Source organism: Dermacentor andersoni, chromosome 5, assembly GCF_023375885.2.
Source record: "Dermacentor andersoni chromosome 5, qqDerAnde1_hic_scaffold, whole genome shotgun sequence".
In the NCBI taxonomy this organism is placed as follows: Eukaryota; Metazoa; Arthropoda; class Arachnida; order Ixodida; family Ixodidae; genus Dermacentor; species Dermacentor andersoni.
Window position 1 is genome coordinate 26,528,773 of NC_092818.1, and position 10,013 is coordinate 26,538,785.

Consider the following 10,013-nt stretch of genomic DNA (forward strand, 5'->3'; position numbering starts at 1 on the left):
GTCGTACTGCGGCGTTAGCCCGTTCTCTTTTTTTTTTTTTCGAGAAAGAGTACGATAACCGATTTTTTTTTTTTCGGTTGTGTTCGTTCCGTTCTCGACGACGCACTCACACGTATTACGGAAATTTTGTCCTCAAAATAGCCATCGCATTCTTTTTATGCGATCCATCCTGGATATTATGGCTTTACATGACAAAAAGGCAATGCTGAAGCACATAGCTTATTCAAACGTACCATTCTGGTCCACCAACCGCAGTGATCGCTTTGTCAATTGAGCAGCGCCATCGGCCTCATGCAGGAGGCTAGCGTAGACATATAGTGATTTCAAGCCTACTAGACTTGATATGCGTGAGAGCGACACAGGTGTACAACAAATATTTGATAGCGTCTACAGCTTAGATGTTTCGTGGTTGCCTTAAGCCCGAGACACATGGTGCGATTTTGGGTGCTATCGGTCGTACGACCATTCGCATTGGCAGCCGCACTCAACAGGTTCTCAACCAAATCCGCCGCGCATGCGACCAACTTGCTGAATATTTTCGTGCGACTGCCGCATCGGTCGGACGACCGCAGCCAATGACAGCGCCGGTAGCGCGAACGTCACGGCCGCGTGGTAGACACGGCGGGGGGGCCGGCAAGCGAGCGCCTCGCCGCTCTGATCATGTCTGTTTTTTTTTTGTTTTTTTCTCCCTGGTCGAAATGCGGGCCTCTTTCGCCGCTGGCGGCGGCACATAAATCAGCTACAATTTGTTTCTGACACGAAATAACTTATAGAAAAAAGTGACCTCGAAAGAGTGCGTGCTACAAAACGTTGTGCGAAATAGTAAATCGTTGGCGTGATTTTTAATCGGACGCGGTTAGCGCAGACGGGCCAGCAATCGTCTATACGAAGTGGCTAGCCTGACTCGCGTGTTTACTCATCGCTACTAACGGCACCGAGAAAACTAACCGTATTTTCACTTGAGAAAAACATAAATGTTCAGGCATTGATTGCGCTGACGAATTTGGTCGCTTTATTACGAGCTGCGGACGCATCTCCAAGGGCCATCGGCGTCGGATAGACGGCTGCGAGCTAGGCCTACACCGTCTCACAGCGATCGCAAGCTCGCCAGGCATGCTCGTTCGCTTCCGTCGGCGCCAATGAAACAAAATGTGCTGCAATTTAAGCGCGACAGAACTGTGTACACGTTGTGCCGACTAACATAGGCGCTTCGTTATACGAGCTGCAAGCGATCGTGTCACAAGCGCCACCGGTGTCGGATTCGATAGCCAAGCGAGCTATGCCTGCTGGCCATCGGCGGCTGTAAAAGGAGCCGATACTGCTAACGCGGCCCTGCGGAAACACGTCTACAGTGCTCGCATGGACGTGTTTATATTGTCATCGTTTATTTCAAACAAGACAGCTGTGCAAATACGTTTGCTTTCAGTAGCGGCGTTTACATGAATACGACAGAAGCGTATCGTATCAACTTTCAAGCGTATCGCATATCATGTAAACGAGGCAATTCGCTAGGAAGGCGTATCGCATCCAATACGCCAAACAAGGGTAGTTGGAGATGGAGAATGCGCATTTCAGCGGCGCATGTGAACAGAAGCGTATCGCATCAGGAATTATGGGAAAACATTCGCTGCGGGATTACAACCGGTCAACCAACCAGCGACGCGGCCGTATAGCAGCGGAAGCATGTTCACCGGAAGTAGGGGGCTCATTTTGAAATGTGACACCAGATGGCGCTAGCTTGCCAGCCAGTGAGATTCGCATACAGGTGCATCAGCGGAATGCGATACGGCAAGATAATACGATACGCTTCTAGCGTATTCATGTAAACGCGGCTACTTTCTTTTGGAAGTTACGCAGCCTTCCGAACTTCCACGCAGGGGTGCCGGTTCTGGGCGGAGCTACCCGCGGTTCGCTCATTCGTACCGTGTATCCCGAATCACTGCATGCGGCAAGTCGCACACGGGGCGCCGTGCGACAGATCGCACGGAAAATCGCACCATGTATCTCCCGCTTTAAAGACACATGGTGCGATTTTAAGTGCGATCCGTCGTACGTTGCATCGTATCAGACTTGTCGCATGCGACGATTCGGGACACATGGTACGAATGAGAGAGCGGCGAGTAGCTCTGCCCAGAGCCGGCTACATGGACGCTCGGAATACTGCGTAATTTTGCAAATAAAGTGAAAGCAAACGTGTTTACAAACGACGACAATATGAACTCATCTATGCGAATACCGTAGACGTGTTTGCGCAAGGCCGCGTTCGTAGTGTCGGCTCAGTTGAGAGCAGCCAATGGCTACGAGCCGGCAGCAATAGCTCACTCGGCCGTCAAATCCGACACTGGTGGTGTTTGTGACGCGATCGCATGTAGCTCGCAGAACGAAATGCCCATGGTGGTCGGCACAACGTGCACATAAATATGTCGCGCTTAAATTGCAATAGATTTGCTTTTATAGGTGCCGACGGAAGTGAACTAGCAAGCCAGGTGAGCTTGCGATCGTGGGAGACGGTATAGGCCTATAGCTCTCCAGCCGTTTATTCCGGGGCCGACAGCCCTTGCGATGCGTCCGCAGCTCGCAATAAAGCACTTAAATTCGTCAGCACAATCAATGCCTGAACGCCAGTCAGGCAAGCCGCTTCGCATAGACGATTGCTGCGGCGTTTGCGCTGACTGCTTCCGAGTCGAAATAACGCTAGCGGTTTACTATTTCGCACAACGTTTTATAACATGCACATTTTACGAGGTCGCTTTATTCTATAAGTTATTCCGTGTCAGAAAAAGTGTAGCTGAAAGAGGCCAGCGTTTGGACCAGGGAGAGAGAAAAAAGCATGCGCAGGACCGGAGCGGCGAGGCATTCGCTCTCCGGCCCCGCCCCGCCTGGTATAGCACTTTGCCATGGCGTACGCGCTACCGGCCCTCTCGCTGGCTACGGCCGTCCGACCGACCAAGCAGTCATGCGACAATATCCAGCAAGTTGGTCGCATGCGCGGCGGTACCTGTTGAGAACCTGTTCAGTGCGGCTGCTGAGGCGAACGGTCGTACGACGGCTCGCACGCAACATTGCACCATGTGTCTCGCGGTCAAGACACATCGGGGGAATAGAGCTTCTCCCCGAGCGGCGGAAAGAGTGTCTCCCCGGTTCCAAGAAAGGGAAAGGAGGGAGAGAGAGATTCTTGTTTGGGAAGGAGGAAACATGGGGTAAAGTGCAGCGCAGTAACTGTCTCTCAGATTAGGACACCTCAACCGCGCTGCACAGGGGGGAAGGGATAGAAAGAGTGGTGGAAGAAAGAGGGAAGGAGCAGCAGCGGTCGAAACGCCGTAAGGAGGGAACGTAGTTTTGGATGCGCCGTCGCGGTCAGGCACGAAGGGGCTTCAGCGCGAAGGGTAGCGGTAGCGGCGGAACGATGAACTCGAGCGAACATGTGTTCATCACGTGTTAACCGCGCGACCGCTACGAAGATATAGGGATGCATTCGCATTCGCGCAGGCTTTCACTACCAATAGGCACCGTGCAATGAGGTTTTCCTCGTTGGTTTGTCTATACCAGTGGCGTAGCTAGAAATTTCGTTCGGGGGGGCTCACATTGCCGCTCGGCCTCCTCCTTAAGCGGAAGCTTCAGCTCGGGTGCTCCTATTTAAATACATGTAGAAACATAATTCGTTTTTCTAGGCAACCACTGCGCAAAATTTGACGAAGTCTGTTGCATTTAAAAGAAAAACTTAAATTCTAGTGACTGGTGGTTTCGAATTTTTTACTTAAGTTGTCAATTCTTTCTTAAAAATTGGCCAAAATCACAAATTTTCAGAAAACGAAACTATCAAGTTTAGAACTCTAACTCAACAATGAAAAATGATATCACAATTCTGTGAATTGCATCTATTAGTACATCTACAGCGGAAAAATCGATGTGTTACACATGAATCTCAAAAAAATTTGGTATATGGAAATACAGCATTTGCAGAATCCTTGTACGCAAGATACAAATTGCAGTTCACGCAAGATACAAATTGACATACCAAATTTGCCCGCTTTGACTGTTATAATAGATGCCGTTTACAGAACCGCGATGTCGGTTCTTGATGCAGAGCTCTTAGTTTGTAAACGTCGTGCTTCTATTCTTTTTTTTCGAACTTTCGAATTTTTTAAAATATTGAAACAAAATTCAAGCCCTAAATCAAAATTTTGCTTCCAACAGAGACTAGAATTTAGCTTTCTCTCTCAAATGCACAAATTTCATTAAATGCGATCCAGGGATTATGAGAGAAAAGTGTTTCTGCGTTTTACAAGTATTTAAATAGGCCGCGTAGGAGTTGGGCCCGAGCTAAAGCTTCCTCTTAAACAATTTCTCGAGGGATTAAATACATGAATGATAACTGCATTGTCATTGCCAAAGATGCTGCAAACAAATTCTAGAACGCTACGCACTGTCATAACAAGTACAATATGTATTTTTTCATGAAAGAGTATACTCGTATGTCCCAAAAATTGTACCCGAAATAACTGCTACCAATCTTTTCATGTTTTTTCTGTTAAATACGTAAAGAAAATATCACACGAACTTTACAACAATACATCAGTTCGAAACTAGCAAAGCAGTGCATGCCGCCAATATCAAAAATGTAAAGGCCATGAAATGAATTAGTTGATAAATATTTTAATGAAAGTTCGTTATTCAAGAACCATGTTTGCATTTTTGTGCATATGCAACGGCCAGGGAAAAACCTCAATGACGCTGTCCTTTGTTCCAATGTATTGCGCTGGAGCAGCTGTGACCGGTCGTGTTTTCTAAGCAACTGCATCGAAATTATAGTCGCAACAGAGAGCACAGATAAAACGCAAGAACATTGCAAAATATACGAAGCCGAGTCAAATGAAAGTGAGCCAATCGGAGTGTATGACAAACGGGATAATTTATTTAAAAGTAGTCTCCATTAGCATTTGGACATTTGTCCCATTGACTAACGAGTCGTGTGATTCCCGTCTCATAAAACTCCTTTGGTAGTTGCTTCAAAAAGTCTGTAACTGAGTCTTTCACGTCATCGTCCGACACGAATCTGGTTCCCTTGAGCTGTTTTTTCAATTGCCCCAAAATATGGAAGTCGCAAGGTGACAGGTCTGGCCTGTATGGCGGACGTTGCAGCGTTTCCCACTTGCACTTTGCCAGTTTTGTGTTAAACATATCAGCGACGTGGGGACGCCCATTGTCGCGCAACAAGGTGACCCCATTTGTCAATTTTCCACGTCGTTTGTTCTTGATTGTGACACGCCGCCGATCCGGCGTTTCACAATATCGGAAACAATTGATAGTCTCTCAATATTTAGCAAATTCCATCAGTAATGGCCCCTGACGATCGAAAAAGAAGTCGAAAACACCTTTCTGGCGGAAATGACGGCCTTTATTTTCTTTGGGGGTGGTGAATTCGAATGCTTCCACTGTAAGATTTGCCACCATGTTTCAGGCTCGTAGTAGGGCACCATGGTTCGTCGATCACAATTGCAGACGAGAGGTCGTCACCCTCATTGTGATACCGGATCCGATGAGTCAAGGCAGCGCCGAACTTCTTTGTCTTCTGCCGGTCGTTCAAAATCTTGGGCATCCATTGCGCACACAAAAGCCGATAATCGAGATGTTCATGAAGTATGGCGTGAACCAAACCGTGACTGATGCTCACACGCTCTGCCAGTCCATCGATGCTTATTCTCCGTTCTTGTCTCATCAGCTCATCAACCTTTGCAATTTTGTTAGGGGTGATTGCACGATCGCTTTAGCCCGGTCTTGGGTCGTCTTTGCAACTTTCACGTCCTTCTTTCAACCGTTTGCTCCAACCCTTCAAGGTGGCCAATGAAATGAAATGTTCAACGTACACGGCAGCCATACGGCGACTGATTTCTTTTAGGGAAACACCTTCAGCTGTCAAAACCCTCATGGCACCACGCTGCTCAACTTCTGGAACGTCTATTACGTCACGCAACCATGTTGAACCCAGTGTATGAGAACACTAAAAAACATTTATCCTCACCCTTGTGTGTCACTTTTGTAAATGCCTGTGTGCTACTCGCATGCCTCGCAGATAATGAACCGAACCATTATTGCGCGGGGTGGGTAGGCTCGCTTTCATTTGACTCGCCGTCGAACATTAAAAATCCGAATATGCAATGGAATACACAAATGCGAAGGTAAAGCCTGATAAAGGGCAGAAAAGTGTCACTGGAAACAAAGTTCACTGCACGTATACACAAAACCTCGCAACGAGATATTTAAATATGCGTTTAGGTCTCCAATAAATCTACGTATCTATGCAAAAGTCAGTCTATATATTGCGTCAAACAAGGCAAATAAACATGCTGCGCAATCACAGACTGACAGAATTCTAGATCCCGGCTCCATTTTCGGAATTGTTTCGGAATTGACAATTCCAAGTTTCCAAATTGACATCCATAAGCTCCATAGATGCCGCGGCGAGCCCGTTCGCCATCAAAACACCCTTGAAACTTACTGCTCGGACGGAGCTCCTTGCGTTATGTGACTCCCGGTGCATGGGCGTTGCCGAGAAGTCCAGCCAGAGTTCGCAATGTTCGCGGTGAAATGTCTTTTCGAGCGTAAAAAAGACATTCTGCAAAAAATCCAGAATGATTTCCGGCGCCGGGGGTTGCTTTGGTCACCGGTACATGGACAGCGCGAAAAAATTTCGGGGGGGGGGGGGGGGCTGGAGCCCCATAAGCCCTCCCCCCCCCCCCCCCCCCCGGCTACGCCCCTGGTCTGTACATGTCGTGCCACCTAGCAGCGGCGGGGAGCACCTTCGTGTACGGACCCTCACCGTCATTTCAACATTGTCCGTGGTGCGCTCAGGCCCGCCTGAAAGACCGCTTTTCCAATTTTCCAATGGATTCACCTCGGCCTCTTGGCAGCTCCTCCGTGAGAAGTGGGAACAAAAAGAACACGCGCAGATACTCCTGCGTTAAGGATTGTCACAACCGCGAAGGGGATGAAGGCGTCAAATTGTGCCGCTTCCCTTCAAAACCGTGGAAAGCAACCCGGCGGCTGCAGTGGATAGTCGCAGTTCGTATCGCTCTTGCAAATTTCTGTTAAACGAAGTATGCAAAAAGAATTAAAAAGAAAATAATCCAGCGCGGCATCCGTAAAAACACACAATAAAGCGACAACTGCATAAAAACGCGTGAACTAATTACCGCTGTTGTAAATTGGTTTAGATACGAGTAGTTGTTTAGCTCGTCTCGCTCCAAAACAAACGCTCAGTTGTTACGCGTAAAATCTAGATTCGTAAGCGCTCTGTGCTAGAGCTCCGTATGCACTGGACTTTGTTGTGCATTAATAACTCAACGTGCACTTTCTGCACCAAGAACAAGACGCGACTGCTGGAAAAAGGCTCATTCATGCCGATGTTTTCTCGTGCTTGGAACAGAACTGTGGTTGGAGCACACCGCAGCACACAACGAGTATTCGCAAATTAGCATTTGTCGCGCACGCTAGGGCGCATTCCTTCTGTGTTTACGTTGTTTAGTCTGAGCTTATTGCTCTCTATATGTTTCAGCGGTGACGACCTCTCACATTCGAGCCCGAACGACAATACCAGAATATGCCCGAGGCACTTTGTCGACGGAGAAAAAGACACTTACTTGCCAATTCGCCAAAACCTCTACGATTGTGAGGTGCAAGGCACGCTCCAAGTAATGAAGTTACAAATGACAGTTGAAAAACGTCCATGGCCGTATTTTCTCACTTAGGTCACATAAAATAATTGTTTCTTGACTTACTGTTTCACGTCGTAAGCATGCTTGCTTTGTTGTGTCAAGCACTTCGCGACCTGCGGTGGTTGCTTAGTGGCTATGGTGTTGGACTGCTAAGCACGAGGTCGCGGGATCAAATCCCGGCCACGGCGGCCGCATTCTGATAGGGGCGAAACGCGAAAACACCCGTGTACTTACGTCCACGTTAAAGAACCCCTGGTGGTCAAAATTATTCCGGAGTCCCCCACTACAGCGCGCATCATAATCAGATCGTGGTGCTGGCACCTGAACCGCCATAATTTAATTTAAGTACCACGCTGTTACGTCCTTGCTGTTTACTTCTTTGACACGATATACATGGTTGTAGTCGTAATCTGACCTCCTTTCTCAAGCTTCGGCGGTCGAAAATTGGCCTCCATGTCATCGATTGCTAAAACCACAATTTAGAAGGACCGACACGTTTCAAGCGAGCGCCGCAAAAGCATGCCTCCGTAGCAGTGGCCGTCTTGGTGTTCCGCGGAACTGACAAGGTGGCGCCGACGGTTGAGGCGATCGCTGCGCCGCCTGACCATTGCGCACATGACATCGTGCTTGGAATACTTCGGTACCTATAGGAGTGGCGACTGCTATTACGCCTCATTCCTACAAGGTCAGACTTCCGCACAAATTCATTTGTGAACAAACGAATTAATAAAGTTTATCTAGATTTTAAGCAACAAAAAAATTCATTTTCTCAGCTTCTACGGCCGCCGTTCGCATTGCGATGCCTCATTCACTATGCGCTGCAGATACGGCTCGCCAGTGCCCGTGTGCGCGCGGGCGTTTGTGTGTGCGCGTGGCGTGACCACAGCGGTGTCAAGTTTCACACCCTAAAGCGTCTATGCCATACACTTCAGTTAAACCTCTGGAAAATGGTCCTTAATGAATTCCTCAAAGGGAGCATTAGTAGGACGTTCTTGCTCGCTAGTTGATTCATACTTGAAAAAAAGGCGGCAGATCCCACGCCCTGTGGGAATACATGTTATGCGAATCAGTGCGAGGAGAGCCTACCAAGTTAACGAAGCGGCCATGAGAGCACCAAGACCTAGGCCGCTGTTTCGTGACCTACATGGCACGCATGTCATGGCATTCATGTCATAACCTATCAATTATATCCGTCATACACTCTTGTAATACTAAGCCAACTTTGGTATCTACCAAATTAACGAAACGACCTTGAGAGCACGAAGACGTAGGCGGCTGTTTAATGACATACATGACACGTTCCGGACGTCTGAGGGGAAAAAACGCACAAGGTGGAAAGCACAGAAGAGGCTGATAAGTGTTCAGCTCACCTAGAGTGGTTCGGAGCTCGGGCCCAGGGGTAATCAGTCGTTGACTAAAGCCGAGCGCTGCAGAGGGACAGTGTGCGGTGGTTCCAGCGGCTGAACTGAAATGCGGCCAGTCGGAAACTAGTCAGCGGAGAGACGCATCGGGGAATAGTGTTTCAGCCCGAGCAGCGGAGAGGGTGTCTCCCCGATCCTAAGAAAGGGAAAGGAGTGAAAGGAGGGTGTTCGCTGCGGCGTCGCGGCCTGGCGGGTTGAGCAGCAGGAGCGGCGAAACGTGCCCTCTCCCCGCTACCCACCATGAGCGAGCACGTCACCTTCGCATCACTACCGCGCGGCCTCTTCGAAGATATTGGGATCCGTGCGCATTCGCACATCCCCCCTGCTTAATATCACCCTTTAGCCACGAAGAGGCCGCCGTCACCTGAGGCTTTCCTGAGAGGGATATGCTACTCCGATATCAACCCGGTTTGAGTCCATGTTGATGAGGGAGCAGCTCTAGCTGCAGACCGCCGTTGTCGCCGTGTAGGTAGTCGCGAGCCAGGTCGGAACATTGATGATGGTACATAGCAGCTTGACTATCTGTAAGCTGATGTAGTAGGAGGCAAAAAGGGCACTGGTTCCGGGTCACCTTGCCTCTCGGCGGCGCCACCTGCCTGAGTCCGTAGTGCCTGGACTTCTCTTGGCTGCCCCGATTATGCTGATGCGATCCCCGAGCCAGCCTCGAGATGGTGCAGGACAGCTGTCTTCTGATGTCCCCGGAGTTCGTTGCTCTCTGGTGTGTTCGAACGCCGTTTTTTCTTGTTCGTCACAACACAGCTCTCTCTGTCGTTTAGCCTTCACTGCTGTCGCGGTTTTCGGCACGCACGATCAGCAAAGCCGCGCCGACCGACGACCCCGAACGATGGCTTCTACTTCGCTGCTCAGCAGGGGTCCG

General features: G+C 49.1%; 1 protein-coding gene across 1 annotated transcript in view; it reads right to left on the reverse strand.

Annotated features, from left to right (window-relative positions):
* LOC126529981 (uncharacterized) overlaps nt 1–9,411 on the reverse strand; it is a 47,960-nt gene extending 38,549 nt beyond the window's left edge. Inside the window, exon 1 of the mRNA XM_050177448.3 lies at nt 9,086–9,411. The gene's annotated coding sequence lies outside the window, so the exon portion shown is untranslated. The remainder of the gene's footprint in view (nt 1–9,085) is intronic.
* Between the last annotated feature and the right edge of the window lie 602 nt (nt 9,412–10,013).